The following is a 26676-nucleotide window of genomic DNA, read 5'->3' as shown; positions in this document are numbered from 1 at the left end:
AACAGCAATTACAGGCAAAATCCAAAAATTCAGAAGAAACGTTCGAGAAGAAAGGTCGAGCCATTTAAACCATAAGTTTTTCTCTGAAATTTTCATCTACAATGCTTTAAGTGTCTTATCTAAAGCGATGGGAGCTGCCAATATAAGGATAATGCGATAAAGTTTTAAAGGAAACCAAAGTTACGAAAAAATTGTTTCCAAATATTAAAAACAAAAGTTATGAAAACTCGTGCATCGAAGTCAAAAAACCAAAAATTAGAATATAAAAGAAATTATCTAGATAATTTTGGTCAATAGAGAAAGGTAGCGTGTCTTGTCAAAACTCAGATTGTCTTACGCGAAATTAAGTTTAAGATAGGTTAATAATCAAAAATTTTTCAAAAAAATATACTTAAACACTTAACAGCCATTAAAATCAAAAGTTTTCCACAAAAGTCAACAAATATGCTCAATTAGGCCTCGATAAGAGAACACAGATAATTGTCATGCATACGTAATCAAAAAGACATCAAAGTAAGTCTTATGAATATCAACACATCAACAAAGATAAAAAAAAATCCAAAAATTCAATTGAAAAGTGCGAGAACAAAATATGTCGAAGCCCTTTAAGCCATCAGCTTTTCTCTGAAAACCTTATCTAAGATTCATTGAACGTCTTATCTAAGGCAAGGCGAACAATCAATATTAGGATAATGCCATAAGATTTCAAAAGGAACCCAAATTACGAAAAAAAATGTATCAAAAATTTTAAAACGAAAGTTTCAAGTACCCGTTCATCGAAGTCAAGAAACCAATATTTAAAATCCAAAAGCACTAACTAGATAACTTTTGATCGAAGGAGAAAGCTAGGGGGTCCTCTCACTAATGAAACTGACTTATAGTTTCAACTAAACACGAAAATATGTTTAAGATATTTTAATGTTCAAAAAAAATTTTTAAAGTCTTAACAGCAACTAAATTCAGTAGCTTTCATCGAAAGTCAATAAATACGATCAGCTATGCCTCGATGAGAGTACAGAGGTGATATTCAAGCATAGGTTATAAATAAGATATCGCAATAAGTCTTATGACTATGAAAACAACAACAAAGACAGGCAAAAACCAAAAATTCAGCAGATAAATGCAAGAAAGTGTCAAAGCCATTTTGGCCATAAGCTTTCTTCTAAAAATTCTATCTATGTTCCATTGAACATCTTCGCAAAGCCAATGGCAGCTATGAATTTTAGGATAATGTGATAAGATTTCAAACGGAACCAATAATACGAAAATATCCAAAAATTTTAAACTTTGTTTTGAATTCTTTTGGCATTGAAGTCGTATAGCCAATAGTTAGAGTTTGATACCGCTAACCAAACAAATGTTGGTTTTAGTAGGAAAGAAGGGGGCGTTATCATCAATGAGACTGATTGACAGTTCACAAAATAAGTTTTTGATTAGTTAATGTTAAAATTTTTTTTGAGTGACTTTGTAAAATAAATAAAATATGAAAAGTTTTCTTAGAAAAGAACTCTCAAACAGAAATCAAAATTTTTGATAGTAAACTTTCCTATGAGACCAGAACTAGTCTTTTTTTATCGCCTCCTTTCGTTTAATATGAACACAAAACTGATTCATTTTGTGGCGTGAAATGTACTTCAAAATTAAATTTTTTTTAGAAAAAAAATCATACTTTGAAGAAAAATTACACTAAAAGAGAGCAAAATCATTCCAAATAATCTTTGTTCGCACAAAACTCCAATCCTCGATAACTCCTCAAAAAAACAAAATTCAAAAAAGTCTTTTAAATTAATTTCGAATTCTACTAATGATGCCACTCACATATCTCGACGATGAATATATCAATCGGCCAAAATTGTCTGAACAAAAAACCCCATTTGAGTATATAGTCCCCCCACAAGTGGGGTCTGAACAAAAATCCGATTCGCAGAAACTACTGCATGCAGAAAATTTATCGTTTTTTAAATTTTGAACATCAAATCATTTTAACTCTTGGTGTCACTCACTTTTATTTTGCTCTGACCTTTCAGTTTAAATTTATGCGTGATGCAGTATGCCGCAGGAGAGAGATGTGTTAACAAACTGCTTTGCTTATAACGCTATCAAAATATCGATACTCTTCTCCATTCCAAGAGAAAAGTTGAAGTCATTACTTACACATTTCCATTGGTTACACATTTTCTCTACATATTCAGAAACAAAAAACAAAAGGTGATTTGTTTAAACAAAGTTATGTATAATAGAAACAAAATTAATGCACGACATATTAAAAATGAAAACATTTTTGACGGTAAAAACAACAGGCCTGCAATTGAATTCCAACGTTTAATTTGCAAGATTTTGCATCGTTTAAACTTTGAACGGTTATCTTTCAAGATTTATGCAATATAAATCATGTGCTATTGAACAGAAAATTTCTAAAATCGGGCAGAGTGAGAAGATATTTCGGGCAAGGCATTTCGCAACTTTTCCCAACTGAATTACTAATATCGGAAGTTAACGCTCAAAATGAAGGCAGAAGCTCTCTACCGTCAGTTTTCTATATTTAGCCACTGAATGGAAAAGTATGAAAAAAGTATTTAAGAGTGACTGGATCAAATGATGCAAAAGTATGAAGGATTGAAATTGATTAAATGAGTCTAAAAATCTGCAACTAACGACTCTTAGCAAAAATGGCAATGGCTGTAAAATTCGGTAAACTGCCTCCCGTGCTAATATAAACAATGCGGTGGCCCTAAATTGTCAATAATGGCTAAAATGGACCAATTTTGGCAAAATGGGTGATTTGGCGCCCTTTCCAAACTATTGTTTAAATCGGAATGACTTTGGCAAAATCGCGGAAGATGGGTTGAGCTGAGCAAACCAACCGATAACTACTTTTGACTGACAAAATTAAAAATTAAAAAAATTAATTGCCAACAAACTTGATATCAGCTGAAAAAATGTCCAGATTTGACTAAAATATAGAATTTATAAGTGCACGAAAAATCAAATCAGCTAGAAATTTAGAAAAAAAACTTTAAACTTCAATAACTCTTCGAAAAGAGATTGAAATCTAAACTCCTTTTAATTAAAATATTCTACGTGAGTCAATTGGGCTTTCTAATAATACTACTCTCATTTTTACACGATAAATGTATCGCTCTGTCAAAATTGACTGAACAAAAATCTTAGTTGGATATGGAACAAGAAAAAGGAAATCAGAAGCCTGTTAGCCTCAGGTTACATCTCTTCTCTGGTCATCTAGAAACGGACCCTACACAAGTACAAGACGCCAGATAAAAAGTTTTCCCGAAAACTATTAAAAGATCTAAGAGCTGCTCAGCGATTCAAAGAAACATATGGTGACAGAAAAAAGCAAGCGACAGAGGAGAAAGTTACACGGAGAGTTCTCAGAAGGAGAAATTAATGGGATTCATTATGACAGTTCCTTGATTTCAATTCCTACCACAAAGATTACGTGAGATCATTACGTTAAAATCATGCCTTAGATTAGATTATTTGAAGGTTTTAAACCATATCTCACTCTGACGTGTTCTGTTTCTCAGATTTTTTGAACCCGACGTTTCATTTTGTACAACCAGTGAGCTAAATGCACTTCATCTTTAACCCCCCCCCCCCTGTGCAATTTTAGTTGCCTGATCCTTAATACACACCTCAACCTGGTTTCCAAAATTAAATTAAGAAAAAAACCAAAATCAGCTGCGAAATATACGCCTCAACATAATTCAAAACGACTGGTTATCGACCAACCTTTTTTTAGATTCAATGCAAGCACCATTGTTGCACTGATACTCATGAATTTCACACGTAGTTGAACCACAAAAAGCTTCATCTTCATCCGAAAAATCAGAACAGTCCAAGTAATCATCACACAGCCACGTGTCGATTATGCATTGATTGTCTTCAACACAAAAGAAGTCATTTGCACCCGCAGTATCGTAGTCCCATGCGTAATCGCATCTAGGGATCTCTTTGCTCAGCTGAGGTTTAGCAAACGTTTCATTTGTACTATTCGAGACAATGCTTCCTATATTGATCAGCTCATTGTAAATATCGCTCAAACCAATCGAGTTGAAATCTTCAAATGTCAGTACTTTGTGTCGATCAGAGTTATCTTTGTCGTAATTCCTGATCAATGAGTCTTTGAATTTGTTTGAGTTGCACACCGTCACAGTCGGGAATTCAAGTTTCTCTCGATGTTTGATTTGTAAGTTGACAGTTACTGGATGCCCGTACACATCAACCATCATGTCCGTGAATTGATAGAGGAAACACAAAGCGCACACTACCACGGCTAGCAACCAGAAGATTTTGCGGTGGAAGTTTGCGGAAGATATAACCTTGGGTACCCCATGCGCTGAACACTCCATAAGCCACGACCGGAGAATCCATAAGAAGCTTAGCATTTCCTGGGAGTCGCTATCGGTCGCTCTTTCCATAGCTGTAACTCCATCTAAATAACAAACAAAGACAAGCTCATTTTTAACTCAAAATTCTGAGCCCTGTAACGCAAAATGTCATCTTAAGCAAGTTTGACTTACGTAACTTTGTTGCCATAAAACAAATTTTTATATTTCTTTTTTAAAATTGACAAATGATAATCTTTATCCAGATAAAAGATCGATTTATGAAACAAACTATTTGAAAAAAAAGTTGAGCAGAAAGGACTGTGTACCCCTTTGGTCTTAGCAAAATTGAATCTCCACTGCCACAATTTGAGCAGAAATGCTAGTTCTTGGCCTTGATTTGACCTGCTCACACATATGCCGTCGTTTTTGACTTTAAGGAAAGTTTTTTTACAGTTCATTCACATGTCAGTAGGGCAATTTTTTCAACTGCCACATTTGGGAACGTTTATTTATGAGCAAACGCTACCCAGCTGAATTTCTTGTTGTTAGTTTGGCTAGTGATGTTTCTAGGGAACAAAGTCTGTTATTTCATAGTTGCAAGCTATAGTTATTAACTTGTCCATTAAAAGCTGTAGGGCACTATGGGTAAAAAACGAAGAAACAATTCTTATCTTATCGCCTTCGCAGTAGTTGTGAATTTGGCTGAAAATATACAAACCTGGTGTGACATAAAAATTTATGCTTCCAGAACCAATGTCGTCAGTTAGGCTAAGAGAAATCTGCAGGTACAAAGGATGCGAGAGAGTACAAAGAAAATTACGGGCGAGTGGTTCGAAATGTTAAGGTAACAAGATTCAAACTTGGCGAACAAACACTACTCAGCCTTGGGCCAGCTTTAGTTTTTTTGGACAAAGATTTCAAAGGGACCAAAACCTACAAAATTTGTATCAACGACCGATAGTTACAGATATTAGAAAAGGACTCATAAAGAGTCTGAAGGAATCCGATTGAAAGCCGCTATCGGAAAGAAAGGTGTTGGCGACATCTTCCAGCACTCAACAGCTTCATTCATTGAACAAAGTGTGCAACAGAAGCCACAAGCCTGAGGTACCGATGCTAGGCACAACACAGCTGGCAAACACGGATCAAAAGATCTAAAGACAAAAAACTTTCTTCTCAGAAAAAGGGACTGCATTCAAAGCGTTCAATTGAGACGTTTGCACACCATTCAATATCTTTGGGCAACACAAAAACTACTAAAAACTCTGAAGCAAAGCTTCGGTCTCATGAATTTTCTTCCGAACAAAAGATTTGAGTTGATGGAAAACGGCATTACCTTTGGTCAATATGCTTATGAGCTGCAGCGCCCACTGAACTACAAAAATTAAACACGAAGTGAACCAGTCGCCTTTCTAATAGAAAGACAATTCGTGGTGTGGAAGCAGCTGAGAATTTCTAAAGATGTTGAAACATAGACGCCTGTGCCTCCAAAGCTTCCAAAATTAACGTCATCAGCCAGTCCGAGGAGGACCGGAAGAAAAAATTGATGATAGACATTACGACCAAGCTTGCGGGCTAGTGGTGCGAAAAGTCAAGGCTGTGGTTGGAACGACGGTCAAACCTGCCAAATAACTACAACACACTCTGGGACCAGCTTTCGGTTTATAGAGCAAAAGCTCAAAATGGAGCCAAACCATAAAAGTACGTATCAACAATCGATAGATACGAGTATTAAAAAGATTTGTAATGATACTAAATGAATTCGATTGAAGGGTGCCTTCGGGAAAGAATGATGTATGCTACATCTTTCAGCACTCAACGGTTTCTTTCATCAAAAGAAGTGTGCACCAGAGGTTACAAGCTAAAGTTAATGATGTTCAGCTCAACATAGAGAGCATCCACGGAACAAAACATCTGAAGAAAGAAAAAGGTTCGTCAAAACCAAGGAGACTTTAATCAAAGGTGCATTCTATGCAGGCGTTTGTATATCCGTCAATCTCATTGGGCAACACAAACTTTGACTATAATAAAATAATGCGAGGCTTCAATCACTTGAAGGTTTTCACGAACAATTTTACAAGCCAACGTTACTTATATTAAGCTCAAACATGGTATTATTCACGGAACCAAACATCTGCAGACAGAAAATGTTCGTCAAAACCAAGGAGACTATAGTCAAAGGTGCATTCTATGCAGGCGTTTGCATATCCGAAAATCTCATTGGGCAACAAAAACTATGACTATGATAAACTGAAGCGAGGCTTCAATCACTTGAATGTATTCACGAACGATTTTACGAGCCCAAGTAACTTATATTAAACACAAAATAGGTAGCGTTCACGGAACCGAACATCTGCAGACAGAAAATGTTCGTCAAAAACCAAGGAAACCATAATCAAAAGTGCATTCGATGAAGGCGTTTGCACATATGACAATCTCATTCAGCAACGCAAACTACGACTATAATAAACTGAAGCAAAGCTTCAATCACCTGAATGTTTTCACGAACAAAATTTTTTCCTTGATGGAAGTCGGCCTCATCCTTGACCAAGCATCTTATTAAGTATTTTTGTTAACTGTAGCATCACCTGGACTGAAAGATAGAAACACAAAGTCAACCTTTGTAATAGAGTTAGGATGCGTGATGAGTAGGCCGTGACGTGTTTCAGGGACAAAAATTTTGTCTTTTCCCGTTCAGAGAAGATGTCTTTTAGTTTTCTCTTGCTTGGTACCACGAATAGTTAGCTACCCTAGCAAACAAGGGCGGAAAAATTTGTTGACCATCAAAAAATTTTTTTGACGAAAACAAGCTTATGCAAATCTCATTTGTTTTAGATTTGTTAAAGTATAATTGCCAAGTTGGAATGATGGGCAAAGTAGCAGACCACAGCAATTAAAATTCTCATAGGAGGCGAACATGATTGCTGAATCGAAATTCCAATATATGGATGAATATAAGTGGAAGTTACGGAGAAGATTGAATTGTCCGGCCGTGTGATTCGATCGGCGAACGTTCGAACAAATACTGGAGCGGAAGGAAGACGTGTAGTGAAAATCGCTCCTGTACTAGCATTTGTGAAGACAATTTTGCGTCGAAAAACAGGATCAGCGTTATGAAGGCCACTGCGTTTAACTGAAATTTCCATTGTTATTGAAAAAACAAATATATGTTCACATTTTACATATGTTGTTATACACATACGTTTTTGTTTACATGTAATTCCTAACATCGATTTAAAGTTTTCGGTGGTTATTGGACTTGGTAATGAAAAACCTGATAACGTCAATTTGGCTTACAAAAAGTAACATTTTTTCACGGCATCTACTACCATTCACCGATTGAAGCTGACACGCACAACAAAAGAATCAGTGTTTAAATAAAGCTGCCAATAAAGGAAAATTGCTAAAATTTTGGGTCGAAAATTTCGTCGTTTTGTATCGACATAAAGTGCATATTGAAGCACAATTGTTGAGCAGTAAACTGTGTCGTGTATTGAATGAATTATCTGTTACTGTGCTTGGTGTCTGCTAATTTTCTGGCTGCAATTCCCATATTGACAAGACCGCTTCTGGTATTTTGACTCGTGAGTACAAGAATAAATTAAGTTGTTTTAAGTTACTTTTGCAAAACAGGTCTGGACATATATCTTTGTCTTCAACTTGTCTGCATGCTGGATTCAACTGGCATACATAAAAGAATCCCTTATTATTAGATCTGTACTAAACTCAGTCCAGTTTGATTTAAAAAAAACTAAAGTTAATGAATAGTAAGATACAAAACTTTAATGAAACGGTAATGTACAGTATCGAGGACATTACAATTCACAAAATCTAACCGCCAAAACGTTCTGTCCCGTCACGTTTCGAGACACCCAAACCAAATACGCAGTGTAAAGTTTCATTGGCATAATTGGAAGAGCAGCCGTGACTTAATTAATTTGCACTATTGACATTGGTTTGAGCTCACAAGCCATGGCCACAACTCAGTGGCCCAAGTGACCCGACATGAAAATACAACGAAACACTGCATTAGATTATCCAATTAAATATGACAAAATATTCTTGTAATGGCAACTGCTATTTTGCGCGTTGAAATGATTATGGTCAAAAATGATAGAGGGTTGAAATGATGTAGAGTAAAGATGTTCGGCATTTGATGATTCGGTGTGAAAAGAAGTCAACCCACTTACTACTCAAATGTTTCTATTCAACTGATTAATACCGCATTTCTTCAACTCCAATTGTTGCACCTGATTCGTCCTAATGACTGACCGTTTCTTGCAAAGTTTCATTCGATCTTTGCATTATCTGCATGAAATAAGTGTATTCACATAATTTAGAAGCACAGTTTTGGCAAATTGGCGTAAAATAAGTCTACTGTTCTTAGTTTTTTGGGATGGACGACCGGGTTTTTCTCACAACCCAGCCCAGTTGACCACCTTAGACGAAACTTTGAAAACTTACTAAGACTTATACGGTGCCGTAGAAAACTTACAAAAACTTTGTACGGCACCATTTAAGGCCGTAATAAGTTTTCTCCAGCACCGTGGCCAATTGATGTAATTAAAATTTGTAAATTCGAAATTCTTAAAATCGACTTTAAATCTATGGCTTATCTCACTTTTTCATCATTTTTTGGCACTGGGTATAACTTTATAAATCTCTGAAAAATTACAAAACTTAGTACGGTGCCGTATAAGGCCTTATCAAGTTTTGTAATTTTTCTAAGGTAAAGTTTTCAAACTTAATTTTGCTCTGCAGGTAGGCCTGATGGTCAAAAAATTTATCTCAAATCAGTTCGAAATAGCAAAACCCTGTTACGTCTCTTCCAAGGCCGTACCGAACTTTGGAAGTCTTATGATATCTTTTAGAGTTTATGTCATTGATCAAGCAGAAAAAAATTAAATTCTAAAAATCCATCGAAAGCGTCAAAACTGAGACTTTGTTCCAAAGAAGACCAATGTTTACGTATTATGTCTCAAAAATGATTAGCTCTAAAATGAAGTTCGAAAAAAAAAAATTTGCGGTTTAAGTGAATCAGATAAAAGTAGCACTGTTTTCAACATGAAACTGTCAGTACCACTTACATAGCTGCCAATTAATTCCCTAATTACAAACAAAGTGTATATAAGAAAGAATAGAAAATTTATGTGTTTGGTTTGCGTTCTGTTCATACAGAATTTTGCGATTTTCGAGCAAATTTTAAACATAGTTATTTTTGATTGGGTCAAGAAGTTGTCCAAATTGAACCAAACCTGTCATGGAGTATCTTCTGCGTTATTAGAGTGTAGAAGAAAAAGAATTTTTGCTATAGCTTGTCTAGGAAAAAAAGTTAGTTTTTCATTCGGAAATTTGCGAATTTCGCGATTAGCGAATTTTAAAAATACGTCTTTTTCATCGGGTCATGGAGTTGTCCAAATCAAACCAAACTCGGTATGGAGTATCATCAGTGTAATTAGAGTGTAAAACAAAAAGAATTTTTAGTATAGCTTGTCTAGGAAAAAAGTTTGTTTTTCATACTGAAATTTGCGAATTTCGCGATTAGCGAATTTTATATTTTTTTTTGAAAATAACGATTTATTATGCTTTGTTTTGTTTGGAGATAGAGTTCAAGCCTGGCATTTTACCTAGTGCTCTTCACAAAGTCTCCTATAGTTTTTTGTTTGTAACTCCGCCGTAGCCGGTCCCCAGCCCGGATGAGAAAGGAGGAGGGAAACACACCCAGAACATACTGGAAAAGTCTCAAAAAGTCGGTTTTTCAAGTTGACTTGGTACGGCCGTAGTACGGCACCTTATTATTCTTGGTACGGCCTTAGTACGGTACCTTAGAAATCTTAGTACGGCCTTACTACGGCCCGTAGAAAACTTAACAAGATCTTAGTACGGTTTTGATCAAAGACTTATACGGTGCCGTACTACGGCCTTACCAAGTTTTCCAAGTTTGGGCAACCTGGGAGGGCAAGACTGGATGGTTAAGATGTAAGATCGCTTTAGATTTTTTCAAAAGATGATTATTTTAAATTTTTCTGCAAAATTTTTGCTAACGATTTTTATTTTGTATTATTTTGCTAGATGTACGGATATCTTTTATTCTTGATGGAGTTCTTTTCTGGTTTAGATGCGCTCTCAAAGTTTGTGTAAGTTAACTTTTTTCTTTTTTTGCAGTTAAAACTAGAGATATGGTAGTGTTTATTTGAATGATTTTTATACATCTATCTAATTTTAAGTCGGCTTGTTGGATAATAAACCCAACTTTTATCTATTGAGCAAAAAACTGTTAACGTTTTTTGTTGCTGTTATAACAGATATCTGCAGCTCTCAAAAATGCAAATTAGATTTTTTTGTTCTAGTTTTTTTTTAGAAAATTTTTGATTGTGTTACTCTGGACAAAAAGCTGAATCGTTAGGTTTCAAATTAGATGTTTTTTCATGAATTTGAATCCTGGGGATATCAATGAACCAATTTTATCCTTATCATTTATCTAATGTTCGGCATTAATGTATTTGTCACAAAAATTGTAAACCTTTTTGGCATTTCAGTTTTACAATGTTGAAAAACAATTTGACAATGCTTTCGTCAGATTTCAATGACCTCCAATTTTCTTCATAGTTAGCTTATCTGGTAAGTTTCTGTTAGCAAACATTGTGCGACGATGCCTTTCCCCCATAGTTTTGACAGAGTCTCTCAAGATCTTACAAGGTGATTATCCCCAATATTCTCGGGCACTGTTCTTCCGAATAGAAATTTGATCTTTTAAAAGTCCGTTCTCAGAGAATTGAAACATGAAGCACCTTCATAAAACATGCATTATCTTAAAATTTCCGGCAAAACTTGAAACATATTGCCAAGTACGTGAAATATCAACATTTCATGGTAAGTCTTGATAAGAACTTGGTGGGATCTTATCACGATAAACCAGGAAAAATTTTTGACAGCTCTTGAAAAAATCTTTGCCAATGCTTTTTTAAATCTTGATAATACTTTTTTATCATTTCCAAATGCTGTTGAATGTGTGCGAACTGAAGTCTCAAGAAAAGAGAACAAAGTGCAGTGAACTGAAAGTAGAAAATGAGCTTGAGTCGGATCAGTGAAAATTTGCAGTCTTAAATCTAGAGAGAGTTTTTTAGCCAAGGCTTTAACCTAGCTCTGTTCACCTCTTCAAAAGCTATTATTGTATCTCCACTATTGTCGGCCCCAATCCAGGAATGAAAAAATGGAGGCTAACAAAAACTGAATATACCGTAAAAACTTTCAAAGTCAATCGTTGACCTAGCTGGAGAAAAAAAATCCGACATTCCTTGCTTATTCTTGTTGATTCTTCGAAATTTTTTTAAGACTTGACAAATCTTGATATGATCATGGTGATTCTTTCTTGTTTATCTTATCAAGATCTTATTTCTTGAGTTTCTTGCAATTATCTTGCAAGTCCTTACATATCTTGACTATTTCTTCCCAAGAATCTTACCAAGATCTTACCAAGATTTGCCAAGTTTTATCATGCTTCTTATCAAGTTATTTAAAGTTTTGTTTCTCTGGGTATTTACACAAGTCACCTGACCTCCCAAACTATGCATCGAAAACTTTCTATTTAGTACAAATTAAAGAGAACTGTCACAATTGGTCTTTTAAACACTTTACTTTCATTATTCAACTACATTGAATTCAGCTTTGCTCACACATCGCTTCGTTGCTCAAATGAAATAATGTGCACTTCAAAAAAAAACTGTTTGCCAGTTCCTGCTTTTCATATCCGTAATTATTTTACTAACAGTTATTCATGTAGGTGCTGGCAAAAGCTAGTTTCTGCTTTCCATCAACTGGCTGGACCTGGTTAGCTCTGGTGACTAAATTGGCCAGTTTTGTGGACCCAATAACAGCAGCCGGTTTGCCACTGACGTCATCGATGTTATTGGATGTGAGACTTCCTAGTCCAATAGATTTGAGGCAGTCTTCGATGTCGTTCTCAGTGGTTGTTAACTTATCAGTTGAAGTTTTTTTCAGCGAATCAGAGGCACTCTTTTCCGGCGATTTTGACCTTTGAGATAGATCCATGTCATACATTCCTTTATTTGTCTCCGACTTAAAGCAATACAAAACATAGCATCCCTAGTCGAGAAATCTTTGGTTTTTAAACATAAGTTATGGTCGCTTTCTATAGCCAAAATAAACGTCCGTCCTTCTGATTTCTACGTCATTTGGTATGTTCAGTTTTAGAAGATTCGCAAGAGAGATTCACTATCGTCATTTTTGGGCTCAAGAAACGTTCGGTATTGTCGCTTTTGGACGCAGCTTTGTGCTTATGTCTTTTTGAGACGTCACAATTAACAATCGATCTCAAGCAATGTTAAAACACCTACTTTTGTCGTTTTATTACTCATATTAATAATTGATTAGTTTTTGGTTGAGCAAAAGACATCAATCTCAAAAGAGATCAGTTTTGAGAGATTCAGATTAGTAGTGAACAGCGGTGAAAACCAAATGTGAGAGCCTTTCAAAACTAGCAGCCAATTGCAACCCCACCTTCAAAGCCAATCAATCTTTGGTACGTTTTTACTGAAGAGTCAGACAAGAAGATATTTGTGAAAAAAATGTTGGCTGAATTTTCAATTGAGCCAACAGCCTCAAAAAACTTTTTACTGACTCAGATCAGAATTAACTGAACCTGCCACAAATAAAACACCACAAGCATTTCTTTGATTTTTTAATAGCTAATGTGCCTGTGTTTTGGGATCTATTTATCAGCTGTGTATGTGACCTAGACATTTTATTGTGTTAAACAGTGCAAAAGAGCGGCTGTCCACTTAACCTTCAAATGTTGTGATTATTCAAGTTCCAGTTTTCCAGTTTATGTCTTTTTGGGAACATAATGTGTAACAATGGATCTCGAGCATTGTTTAAACACCTAATATGGACGTTTTAGCACTTATTTTCAGACCTGATCATTTTTTTGGTTCATAATTTTGAGAAACCTTTAAAAATTAAACACCTGTACAATACTTGCGAACAGTTACTCTTTTGGATTTTGCACTCGGATGTTGTTTTTGCAGGCAAAAGTGAGAATAGCAATTCTGGTTGGCCTTTCCTAAAAGCACATCTTTGATCAACAATTTTGCACCCTTGGCGTCTTGAATGTGGAATTGAGCACACCAACGATATCTTACGTCGAAACTGAATATACTGACTGACTTATCTCTTACGTTTAAATACCACACATGCCGAATCTCTCTGGCGTCCAGAAACGACACACGGCGATACCGAACTTCTGATGCGTTTAAAGCCCGAAATAGCAATGTCATTTTACGTTTTTTAGCTTTGGTGTTTTCGACTAGGGATGTGGTTTTCCAGGAAACAATTATGTAACAACTTTGATGTAGTGCAACGAAGCTGTACAAATAATGTTTATCCGAGTTTTATTTGTGTCAAATCGTGCAGGATCACGCTACAAATTATTTGCGTGAAAAAAAATTATTTTGTATTATTTTTTGTAAAAATAGCAAACTACGAAATATAGCTCATTGGGGGTCCAAGTGGGTTACTATATGCATATACCCCGGACTTTACAGCAATAAAGTTATTTTAATAAGGCGCTAAATTATTAAGCAATAAGCTGAAAGGCCGTATAAAAAATAAACAAATAAAATCAATTCTACTCTTTCTTTTTGGCCGTATTGAAGCGATTGAGTGTGGCTTTATTGTGACGCAAACAATAGCGGTATTTGGAAAATAGTGACTGTTTTATTGTCAATGATCATCAATCATTCAATCATACTTTGAAGATAAAACATTTTGAAAATTATTCAGGAAAGAAGAAAGTGAGAAGAGCGCAAAATGGGTCATAAAAGCATTTAAATATAACCTCCCAGGTTGAGGTGCCAGACCGAAAGTCGATATGTCCAGACCGTCCCAGACGGAAAGTGTCTATGTCCAGACCCTCCCAGACGGAAAGTGCCTATGTCCAGACTTTCGTGCGTTCAAAATTTTTCGTGCGTTCATCGTGCGTTCAAAAGTCCTCATGTCCAGACTTTCGTGCGTTCAAAATTGCCTATGTCCAGACTTTCGTGCGTTCCAAAAGAAAATTCGTGCGTTCCAAATTTAATAATTTGTGCGTTCATGTCCAGACTATCGTGCGTTCAAAAGGCCTTATGTCCAGACTTTCGTGCGTTCAAAAATGCCTATGTCCAGACTTTCGTGCGTTCCAAAAGAAAATTCGTGCGCTCCAAAAATAATAATTTGTGCGTTCATGTCCAGACTTTCGTGCGTTCAAAAATGCCTATGTCCAGACTTTCGTGCGTTCCAAAAGAAAATTCGTGCGCTCCAAAAATAATAATTTGTGCGTTCATGTCCAGACTTTCGTGCGTTCAAAAATGCCTATGTCCAGACTTTCGTGCGTTCAAAAATGCCTATGTCCTGACTTTCGTGCGTTCCAAAAGAAAATTCGTGCGCTCCAAATTTAATAATTTGTGCGTTGATGTCCAGACTATCGTGCGTTCAGAAGGCCTTATGTCCAGACTTTCGTGCGTTCAAAAATGCCTATGTCCGGACTTTTTGTATGTTCAAAAATTGACGATGTGTACTAAATTTGACGATTTGATCAGTCCAAAAGAAACTAGTCCAAAATGGTTCGGTCAGTCCAATTTTTTAATTTCATCGCCAATTATGGGTAAAGTGGAGCATACCCACCTAAATTGAGCACAATTGCACTAAAATTGACAATTTGGTTACCAAAACAATGTTCGGTGATCGAAAAAGTTCAGGTACTTTTTTGGAAATAGGTAAAAACTTGTCCAAAACGGTCCGGTCAGTCCAATTTTTTAATTTCATCGCCAATTATGGGTAAAGTGGAGCATACCCATCAAAAATGAGCACTATTGTACTAAAATTGACGATTTGGTGTCCAAAACAATGTTCGGTGATCGAAAAAGTTAAGCCTCATCGAGCGCGGATACTTTTTTGGAAATAATTGAAAACTTAACGAAAACGGTTCCCTGAGTCCATTTTTTTTATCCCCAATTATGGCTAAAGTGGAGCCTGCCCACCAAAAATGAGCACAATTGGACTAAAATTGACAATTTGGTCACCAAAACAATGATCGGTGATCGAAAAATTTAAGATAATTTTTTTTGGAAATAGATAAGAACTTGTTCAAAATGGTTTGGTCAGTCCATTTTTTTAATTTTATCACCAATTATGGCTAAAGTAGAGCATACCCATCAAAAATGAGCACTATTGTACTAAAATTGATGATTTGGTGTCCAAAACAATGTTCGGTGATCGAAAAAGTTAAGCCTCATCGAGCGCGGATACTTTTTTGGAAATAATTGAAAACTTAACAAAAATGGTTCCCTGAGTCCATTTTTTTTTATTTTATCCCCAATTATGGCTAAAGTGGAGCCTGCCCACCAAAAATGAGCACAATTGGACTAAAATTTACGATTTGGTCACCAAAACAATGATCGGTGATCGAAAATTTTAAGACAATTTTTTTTTGGAAATAGATAAGAACTAGTTCAAAATGGTGTGGTCAGTCCAATTTTTTTATTTCATCACCAATTATGGCTAAACTGAAGCGTACCCATCAAAAATGAGCACAATTGGATTGAAATTGACGATTTGGTGTCCAAAACAATGTTCGGTGATCGAAAAAGTTAAGCCTCATCGAGCGCGGATACTTTTTGGAAATAGGTAGAAACTTGTCCAAAATGGTTCGTTCAGTCCATTTGGTTTTTTTCATCTCCAATGTTGGCTAATGTGGAGCTTTTCCACAAAAAAAGAGCACAATTGGACTAAAATTGACGATTTGGTCACCAAAACAATGTTCGGTGATCGAAAAATTTCGGATACTTTTTTGGAAATAGGTAAAAATTTGTCCAAAACGGTCCGGTCAGTCCAATTTTGTAATTTCATCGCCAATTATGGCTGAAATAGAGCATACCCATCAAAAATGAGCACTATTGTACTAAGATTGACGATTTGGTGTCCAAAACAATGTTCGGTGATCGAAAAAGTTAAGCCTCATCGAGCGCGGATACTTTTTTGGAAATAGGTAAAAACTTGTCCAAAATGGTTCGTTCAGTTCATTTTTTTATTTTATCACCAATTAAGGCTAAAGTAGAGCATACCCACCAAAAATGAGCACTATTCTTTTAAAATTAGCGATTTGATGACCACAACAATGTTCGGTGATGGAAAAAGTTCGGATACTTTTTGGGAAATAGGTAGAAACTTGTCCAAAATGGTTCGTTTAGTCCATTTTTTTTATTCATCGCCAAATATGGCTGCAGTAGAGCATACGCACCAAAAATGAGCACTATTGTACAACAATTGACGATTTGATGACAACAACAATGTTCGGTGATGGAAAAAGTTCGGATACTTTTTGGGAAATAGGTAAAAACTTGTCCAAAATTGTTCGTTCAGTCCATTTTTTAAAATTTATAACCAATTATGGCTAAAGTAGAGCATACACACCAAAAATGAGTACAATTGGACCAAAATTGACGATTTGGTGTCCAAAACAATGTTCGGTGATCGACAAAGTTAAGCCTCATCGAGCGCGGATACTTTTTTGGAAATAATTGAAAACTTAACCAAAAAGGTTCCCTGAGTCCAATTTTTTTATTTTTTCCCAAGTTATGGCTAAAGTGGAGCCTGCCCACCAAAAATGAGCACAATTGGACTGAAATTGACGATTTGGTCACCAAAACAATGACCAGTGGTCAAAAAATTTCGGATACTTTTTTTGGAAATAGGTAAAAACTTGTCCAAAATGGCTCGTTCAGTTCATTTTTTTATTTTATCACCAATTAAGGCTAAAGTAGAGCATACCCACCAAAAATGAGCACTATTCTTTTAAAATTAGCGATTTGATGACCACAACAATGTTCGGTGATGGAAAAAGTTCGGATACTTTTTGGGAAATAGGTAGAAACTTGTCCAAAATGGTTCGTTTAGTCCATTTTTTTTTATTCATCGCCAAATATGGCTGCAGTAGAGCATACCCACCAAAAATGAGCACTATTGTACAACAATTGACGATTTGATGACAACAACAATGTTCGGTGATGGAAAAAGTTCGGATACTTTTTGGGAAATAGGTAAAAACTTGTCCAAAATTGTTCGTTCAGTCCATTTTTTAAAATTTATAACCAATTATGGCTAAAGTAGAGCATACACACCAAAAATGAGTACAATTGGACCAAAATTGACGATTTGGTGTCCAAAACAATGTTCGGTGATCGACAAAGTTAAGCCTCATCGAGCGCGGATACTTTTTTGGAAATAATTAAAAACTTAACCAAAAAGGTTCCCTGAGTCCATTTTTTTTTATTTTATCCCCAATTATGGCTAAAGTGGAGCCTGCCCACCAAAAATGAGCACAATTGGACTAAAATTGACGATTTGGTCACCAAAACAATGTTCGGTGATCGAAAAAGTTCGGATACTTTTTGGGAAATAGGTAGAAACTAGTTCAAAATGGTTCGGTCAGTTCAATTTTTTAATTTGATCACCAATTATGGCTGAAGTGGAGCGTACCCAGTAAAAAATGAGCACAATTGGACTAAAATTGACGTTTTGGTCATCAAAATAATGTTCAGTGATCGAAAAATTTCGGATAATTTTTTGGAAATAGGTAGAGACTTGTCCAAAACGGTCGGTTCAGTCCGTTTTTTTAAATTGATTGCAAAATATGGCTAAAATAGAGCATATCCATTAAAAATGAGCACTATTTTACTAAAATTGACGATTCTGTGTCCAAAACAATTTTCGGTGATCGAAAAAGTTAAGCCTCATCGAGCGCGGATACTTTTTTTGAAATAATTGAAAACTTAACCAAAATGGTTCCCTGAGTCCAATTTTTTTATTTTATCCCAAGTTATGGCTAAAGTGGAGCCTGCCCACCAAAAATGAGCACAATTGGACTGAAATTGACGATTTGGTCACCAAAACAATGACCAGTGGTCAAAAAATTTCGGATACTTTTTTTTGGAAATAGATAAAAACTAGTTCAAAATGGTTCGGTCAGACCAATTGTTTAACTTTATCACCAATTATGGCTAAATTGAAGCGTACCCATCAAAAATGAGCACAATTGGAGTAAAATTGACGATTTGGTGTCCAAAACAATCTTCGGTGATAGAAAAAGTTAAGCCTCATCGAGTGCGGTCAGTTTTTGTGACTGGGTCAAAGTGTTGTCCACATTAGTGCTAATATGATACGAGAGGTTCAAATTGCGTGTTTAAGGCAAATCAAAAGAAAAATTTAGCCTGCCTGCTTTGAAAAAGATTCTTCGGTGAAAAAATTTACATTGGGTCTCAAAATGTAATAGTTTTTTTCACTGTACTAACAGAAAAAACATTAATTTTTTTGTTTTTACGGCACTCCGCACTCAATATCTGTTATGGTTTTCAATAGATCAGGCGTGAAAGAAAAGTTGCGCGAAAAGAAAGGGGCTTTAAAGTATCTTTTACGCATGAAAATTGGAAGAAGTTTTTGAAACTTTTCAAATTTTTTTTAGGTGAATTTTAAAATTTGTCAACGTATTTTACCAATACAGAATTTTTATCTGGCATCTTTATGCTTGTTATACTGCTTAGAAACTCATCTTTCTAGATAGGTATACAAAGACTATCGTTTTCGAAAGAAAAGGTTAAAAAAATTGCAAGGATTTGGAAGAAAAAAGAAAAAAATGACTTTTTTCACAATCAGTCCGGTTTTAAAATTGTGTTTGTACTTCGAAACTATGATTTCAGGTACGCATCGTGCAGCTTAGTATCGCAGCTTTGTAACTAAACCAATTTTAATCTAAAAAAACGTAAAATTTTTTGAGAAATTGGTCAAAGAGTACGGCAAACTTGAGGTCGAAATTTCGAAAAAATTCGAATTTTCAAAGTTGTTTTTGTTAATAACTTCGTGCATAGATAGAGTTAGAAAGCGTTCTATGGCTTAAAATAAAGCTTGGCTAATTTGCGTTACGGTCATGTATATTGTTGCAATGTTATCTGTGACCGATGGTGTTGTTTTTTTGCTTTCTCCGAAGAATGTCGAAAATGAGCTGTTTTTGACCAAGGGGTCAGAATCATCAAAATTTGAAAACTGTTTTTCCGAACTTTTTTAAGTTCCAGATGATAGCCCCTTTCTTCCTGATTCCAAAACACCTTCATTTTTAAGAATCGGTTCAGTCATCTTCGAGATATTAAGCTTTGAAAACAGGTTGGGGGGGGGGGGTTGGGATTCCCCATACAGTTCGCCCATTCTTCCGATCTGTAATCTTTTTTTAAAACTAACAACAACCATATATATGATAGCTATATATATTCGGCAGCTCGAGGGCATCCGAAATATGTAATTTGAATGCAAGTTGTATTTCGCCTCTCTACAGGTAAGTTATATGTGTTGGCAATGTGAAATATTCGAATGAGCTGACTCATTGTCAACTGACCAGCGGTATACATTCTGAGCATGTCATCTGACAGCAGGAGGAGTGCTATGAAGCGCTGTCCGGCTAGACCATTATAATTAACCTGCAAAGAGGTGCATATGAAATGAAATGTATCGGAAACGTTCAAATGGTGATAGTAAGTTAGCGAAAGCGATGAGAAAGTGTCAGAGCCCCCCCCCCCACTGTCGCACATCAGCAGCTACACCAGAATACCCCCGCCCGTGGATACTAAGCTACGTGTCGTACCCGTACGAGTGCTGCGCGTCGCAGAATAGCTGCGCGCGCTGCTGTAGAGCGCAGATCAGAGTGTTGGGCATGTCCCAGGCCATTTTAATAGCATGAATCGAGTATTTTAGATCTAGTGAGATGCAATCACGATACTTTGACGATGATGTACCCGGACAGGGCGTTAACGTCGATGAGTTTATAAGTCCAGGAGGCCGTCGAAAAGAGATTAGAGTGAAGTGCTTGAGTGGTTTAGCTAAAGAAAAGGCCTTATTTACAAGACGCCGGAAACTTGATTTAGATCTTGCTACATCAATAAAGTTTGTTAGTTTCCAAGCTAAGTGCGAACCCGGTAAAGTTTTGTCCAAAGTGTGGAAGCTCTTCAAGAATGCCAAATCAGTCAAGATAGGAAAATTAAGACCCAACCAGAAGAGAGGAGACAAAAAACAATGGCGATATAATGGATGGGTAAACTTTTTTGGGAGTGGTGATTGCAATCGTGCGAAGCGTCTTATAGAAAAAAACAAGCGAAAATTTGGCAATATGAAGATAGAAAAAGTTGGGAATGTAAAGTGTATTGGCTTTGATCACAAGAAGAAGTTTATAGTTTCACAATTGATACGATTTAAAGCCAAAAAAGAAGTTCCAACACAGTTTTACAGCTGGGGTCACCATTGGTCCCCCAAAAACGATAGTCGCTTTGCTGAAGATGTTTTTGATGGCTTGTTATCTAATGGTGTGGTGCTTGTTGAGTGATCTTGTGTTCTTTATTGTTTTGTCTTGTAGTTTTAGTCGATAGATTGAGAATTTTTATAAATTGATGTCTATAATAGCATAACTTGAATTCAAGAATGTGCAATATGACAGCTTTTTTTCTGTTGTTCCACTTGTATTACTTACTTTAATATACATTTGGTTTGTTTTTGAGGATTCTGCAGGGGAAACCCTAGATTACCAACAGAATCGTTGAAAACATTCCATTTTTTCTTGAAATTTTCGATTTTTCCGAATAACCAATTTTAAATAAAGATATTTTTGATTAGGTCATAGAGTCGTCCGAATTGAACCAAACTTTGTATGGAGTATCCCCTGTGTAGCTAGAGTCTAAAACAAAAAGAATTTTTGGTATAGCTTGCCTAGGAAAAAAGTTAGCTTTTTATACGGAAATTTGCGATTATTTCATATAGATAATTTTGAAAATAGGTCTTTTTCATCGGGTCAAGGAGTTGTCCAAATCGATCCAAACTGGGTATGGAGTATCCCCTGTGTGTCTAGAATCTAAAACAAAAAGAATTTTTGGTATAGCTTGCCTAGGAAAAAAGTTAGCTTTTTATACCGAAATTTGCGATTATTTCATATAGAAAATTTTGAAAATAGGTCTTTTTCATCGGGTCAAGGAGTTGTCCAAATCAAACCAAACTGGGTATGCAGTATCCCATGGGTACCTGGAGTCTAAAACAAAAAGAATTTTTGGTATAGCTTGCCTAGGAAAAAAGTTAGTTTTTCATACGGAAATTTCGACTTATTCGCTTATTTTATTTTTAAAAATATAGAAATTTTATCGGATCAAGGAGTTGTTCAAAGTGAACCAAACTTGTTATCGAGTATCCCATGGGTAACTAGATTGTAAAACAAAAAGAATTTTTGGTATAGCTTGCCTAGGAAAAAAGTTAGTTTTTCATACGGAAATTTGCGATTATTTCATATAGATAATTTTGAAAATAGGTCTTTTTCTTATGGTCAAAAACTTCTTGAAATGGAACCAAACTCGGTATAGAGTATCCCATGTGTATCTAGAGTCTAAAACAAAAAGAATTTTTGGTATTGCTTCCCTAGGAAAGAAGTTATTTTTTCATACGGAATTTTGCTATTATTTCGAATAATTTTGCGATCATAATTTTAAAAATAGGTCTATTTCAGCGGGTCAAGGAGATGTCCAAATCTAACCAAAATCGGTATGGAGTATCCCATGTATACCTAGAGTCTAAAACAAAAAGAATTTTTGGTATTGCTTGCCTACGAAAAAAGTTAGCTTTTCATACGGAAATTTGGGATTATTTCCAATATTTAATTTTCAAATATAGTATTTTTCATCGGGTCAAGGAGTTGTTCAAATCGATCCAAACTTGGCATGGAGTATCCCATGGGTACCTAGAGTGTAAAACAGAAAGAATTTTTTGTATAGCTTGGCTAGGAAAAAAGTTAGCTTTTCATACGGAAATTTGCGGTTATTTCAAATAGATAATTTTAAAAATAGGTCTTTTTCGTATGGTCAAAAACTTCTTGAAATGGAACCAAACTCGGTATAGAGTATCCCATGTGTATCTAGAGTCTAAAACAAAAAGAATTTTTGGTATAGCTTGCCTAGGAAAAAAGTTAGTTTTTCATACGGAAATTTGCGTTTAATTCGATTAATTAATTCTAAATAATTTTTAAAAATAGGTCTTTTTCATCGGGTCAAGGAGTGGTTCAAATCGAACCAAGCCTGGTATGGAGTATCCCATGGGTGCCTAGAGTGTAAAACAGAAAGAATTTTTGGTATAGCTTGCCTAGGAAAAAAGTTAGCTTTTCATACGGAAATTTGCGGTTATTTCAAACAGATAATTTTAAAAATAGGTCTTTTTCGTATGGTCAAAAACTTCTTGAAATGGAACCAAACTCGGCATAGAGTATCCCATGTGTATCTAGAGTCTAAAACAAAAAGAATTTTTGGTATAGCTTGCCTAGGAAAAAAGTTAGTTTTTCATACGGAAATTTGCGTTTAATTCGAATAATTAATTCTAAATAATTTTTAAAAATAGGTCTTTTTCATCGGGTCAAGGAATTGTTCAAATCGAACCAAACTTGGCATAGAGTATCCCATGGGTACCTAGAGTGTAAAACAGAAAGAATTTTTGCTATAGCTTGCCTAGGAAAAAAGTTAGTTTTTCATACGGAAATTTGCTATTATTTCAAATAAATAATTTTAAAAATAGGTCATTTTCATCGGGTCAAGGAGTTGTTCAAATCGAACCAAACTGGGTATGGAGTATCCCATGGGTACCTAGAATGTAAAACAAAAAGAATTTTTGCTATAGCTTGCCTAGGAGAAAAGTTAGTTTTTCATACGGAAATTTGCTATTATTTCAAATAAATAATTTTAAAAATAGGTCATTTTCATCGGGTCAAGGAATTGTTCAAATCGAACCAAACTTGGCATGGAGTATCCCATGGGTACCTAGAGTGTAAAACAGAAAGAATTTTTGCTATAGCTTGCCTAGGAAAAAAGTTAGTTTTTCATACGGAAATTTGCTATTATTTCAAATAAATAATTTTAAAAATAGGTCATTTTCATCGGGTCAAGGAGTTGTTCAAATCGAACCAAACTTGGCATGGAGTATCCCATGGGTACCTAGAGTGTAAAACAGAAAGAATTTTTGCTATAGTTTGCCTAGGAAAAAAGTTAGTTTTTCATACGGAAATTTGCTATTATTTCAAATAAATAATTTTAAAAATAGGTCATTTTCATCGGATCAAGGAGTTGTTCAAATCGAACCAAACTTGGCATGGAGTATCCCATGGGTACCTAGAGTGTAAAACAGAAAGAATTTTTGCTATAGCTTGCCTAGGAAAAAAGTTAGTTTTTCGTACGGAAATTTGCGATTATTTCATATAGATAATTTTAAAAATAGGTCTTTTTCATCGGGTCAAGGAGTTGTTCAAACCAATTCAAACTCATAGTCAGAGTTCCCCTGTGTATACGGAGTCTAATGGGACAATATCTTTTGGTATATCTTGTCTAGAAAAAAAGTTAGTGTTTCATACGGAAATTTGCGAATTTCTCGAATAACGAATTTTAAAAATAGGTCTTTTTCATCGGGTCAAGGAGTTGTTCAAACCAATTCAAACTCATAGTCAGAGTTCCCCTGTGTATACGGAGTCTAATGAGCCAGTAACTTTTGGTATATGTTGTCTAGAAAAAGAGTTAGGATTGCATTCGGAAATTTGCGATTATTGCGAATAAGTATTTTTAAAAATAGGTCTCTTTCGTATGGTCAAAAACTTCTTGAAATGGAACCAAACCTGGTATAGAGTACCCCCTGTGTAGCTAGAGTCTAAAACATAAAGAGTTTTTGGTATAGCTTGCCTAGGAAAAAAGTTAGCTTTCTATACGGAAATTTGCGATTATTTCATATAGATAATTTTAAAAATAGGTCTTTTTCATCGGGTCAAGGAGTTGTCCAAATCAAACCAAACTGGGTATGCAGTATCCCCTGTGTAGCTAGAGTCTAAAACAAAAAGAATTTTTGGTATTGGTTGCCTAGCAAAAAAGTTAGTTTTTCGTACGGAAATTTGCTATTATTTCAAATAAGTAATTTTAAACAATTTTCAAAATTAGGTATCTTTCATTAGGTCAAGGAGTTGTTCAAATCGAACCAAACTTGGTATGGAGTATCCCCTGTGTAGCTAGAGTCTAAAACAAAAAGAATTTTTGGTATTGGTTGCCTAGCAAAAAAGTAAGTTTTTCATACGGAAATTTGCGATTATTTCAAATAGATAATTTTAAAAATAGGTCTTTTTCTTATGGTCAAAAACTTCTTGAAATGGAACCAAACCTGGTATAGAGTATCCCCTGTGTAGCTAGAGTCTCAAACAAAAAGAATTTTTGGTATTGCTTCCCTCTGAGAAAAGTTAGTTTTTCGTATGGAAATTTGCGATTATTTCAAATAGTTAATTTTAAAAATAGGTCTATTTCTTCGGGTCAAGGAGTTGTCCAAATCTAACCAAAATCGGTATGGAGTATCCCCATGCTAGGTAGAGTCTAAAACAAAAAGAGTTTTTGGTATAGCTTGCCTAAGAAAAAAGTTAGTTTTTCATACGGAAATTTCGACTTATTCGCTTATTTTATTTTTAAAAATATAGAAATTTTATCGGATCAAGGAGTTGTTCAAAGTGAACCAAATTTGTTATCGAGTATCCCATGGGTAACTAGATTGTAAAACAAAAAGAATTTTTGGTATAGCTTGCCTAGGAAAAAAGTTAGTTTTTCATACGGAAATTTCGACTTATTCGCTTATTTTATTTTTAAAAATATAGAAATTTTATCGGATCAAGGAGTTGTTCAAAGTGAACCAAACTTGTTATCGAGTATCCCATGGGTAACTAGATTGTAAAACAAAAAGAATTTTCGGTATAGCTTGCCTAGGAAAAAAGTTAGTTTTTCATACGGAAATTTCGACTTATTCGCTTATTTTATTTTTAAAAATATAGAAATTTTATCGGATCAAGGAGTTGTTCAAAGTGAACCAAATTTGTTATCGAGTATCCCATGGGTAACTAGATTGTACAACAAAAAGAATTTTCGGCATAGCTTGCCTAACAAAAAAGTTAGTTTTTCACACGGAAATTTGCGAATTTCGCAAATAACGAATTTTAAAAATAGGTCTTTTTCATCGGGTCAAGGAGTTGTTCAAATCGAACCAAACTGGGTATGGAGTATCCCATGGGTACCTAGATTGTAAAACAAAAAGAATTTTCGGTATAGCTTGCCTAGGAAAAAAGTTAGTTTTTCATACGGAAATTTCGACTTATTCGCTTATTTTATTTTTAAAAATATAGAAATTTTATCGGATCAAGGAGTTGTTCAAAGTGAACCAAATTTGTTATCGAGTATCCCATGGGTAACTAGATTGTACAACAAAAAGAATTTTCGGCATAGCTTGCCTAGCAAAAAAGTTAGTTTTTCACACGGAAATTTGCGAATTTCGCAAATAACGAATTTTAAAAATAGGTCTTTTTCATCGGGTCAAGGAGTTGTTCAAATCGAACCAAACTGGGTATGGAGTATCCCATGGGTACCTAGAATGTAAAACAAAAAGAATTTTTGGTATAGCTTGCCTAGGAAAAAAGTTAGTTTTTCATACGGAAATTTGCTATTATTTCAAATAATTTCATTTATTGAATTTTGAAAATTGGTCTATTTCGTCGGATCAAGGAGTTGTTCAAATCCAACCAAACTTGGCATGGAGTATACCATGGGTACCTAGACTGTAAAACAAAAAGAATTTTTGGTATAGCTTGCCTAGGAAAAAAGTTAGTTTTTCATACGGAAATTTCGACTTATTCGCTTATTTTATTTTTAAAAATATAGAAATTTTATCGGATCAAGGAGTTGTTCAAAGTGAACCAAACTTGTTATCGAGTATCCCATGGGTAACTAGATTGTAAAACAAAAAGAATTTTTGGTAAAGCTTGCCCAGGAAAAAAGTTAGTTTTTCGTACGGAAATTTGCTATTATTTCAAATAAGTAATTTTAAACAATTTTCAAAATTAGGTCTATTTCATTAGGTCAAGGAGTTGTTCAAATCGAACCAAAGTTGGTATGGAGTATCCCCTTTGTAGGTAGAGTCTAAAACAGAAAGAATTTTTGCGATAGCTTGCGTAGGAAAAAAGTTAGTTTTGCGTACGGTTTTTTTTGAAAAAAAATCAAAAATATAGAGTTAAAAACGGGTGGGACGCCTTTCGGGCGTCAAGATTTTTCGGTGCTCTCTCTCCCCCTCTCCCCTCGTTCTCTCGCCTCTGTTTTCGTCTCTCGCGTTCTCTCGCTTGTCTGGCGTTTTCTCGCTCGTCTCGCGTTTTCTCGATCGTCTCGCGTTTTCTCGCGTTTTCTCGCTCGTCTCTCGC

This window comes from Convolutriloba macropyga, chromosome 2 (assembly GCF_964194025.1).
Source record: "Convolutriloba macropyga chromosome 2, txConMacr16.3, whole genome shotgun sequence".
Lineage (NCBI taxonomy): Eukaryota > Metazoa > Xenacoelomorpha > Acoela > Convolutidae > Convolutriloba > Convolutriloba macropyga.
The sequence above is the reverse complement of the archived record's forward strand: the minus strand, read 5'-3'. Positions refer to the sequence as shown.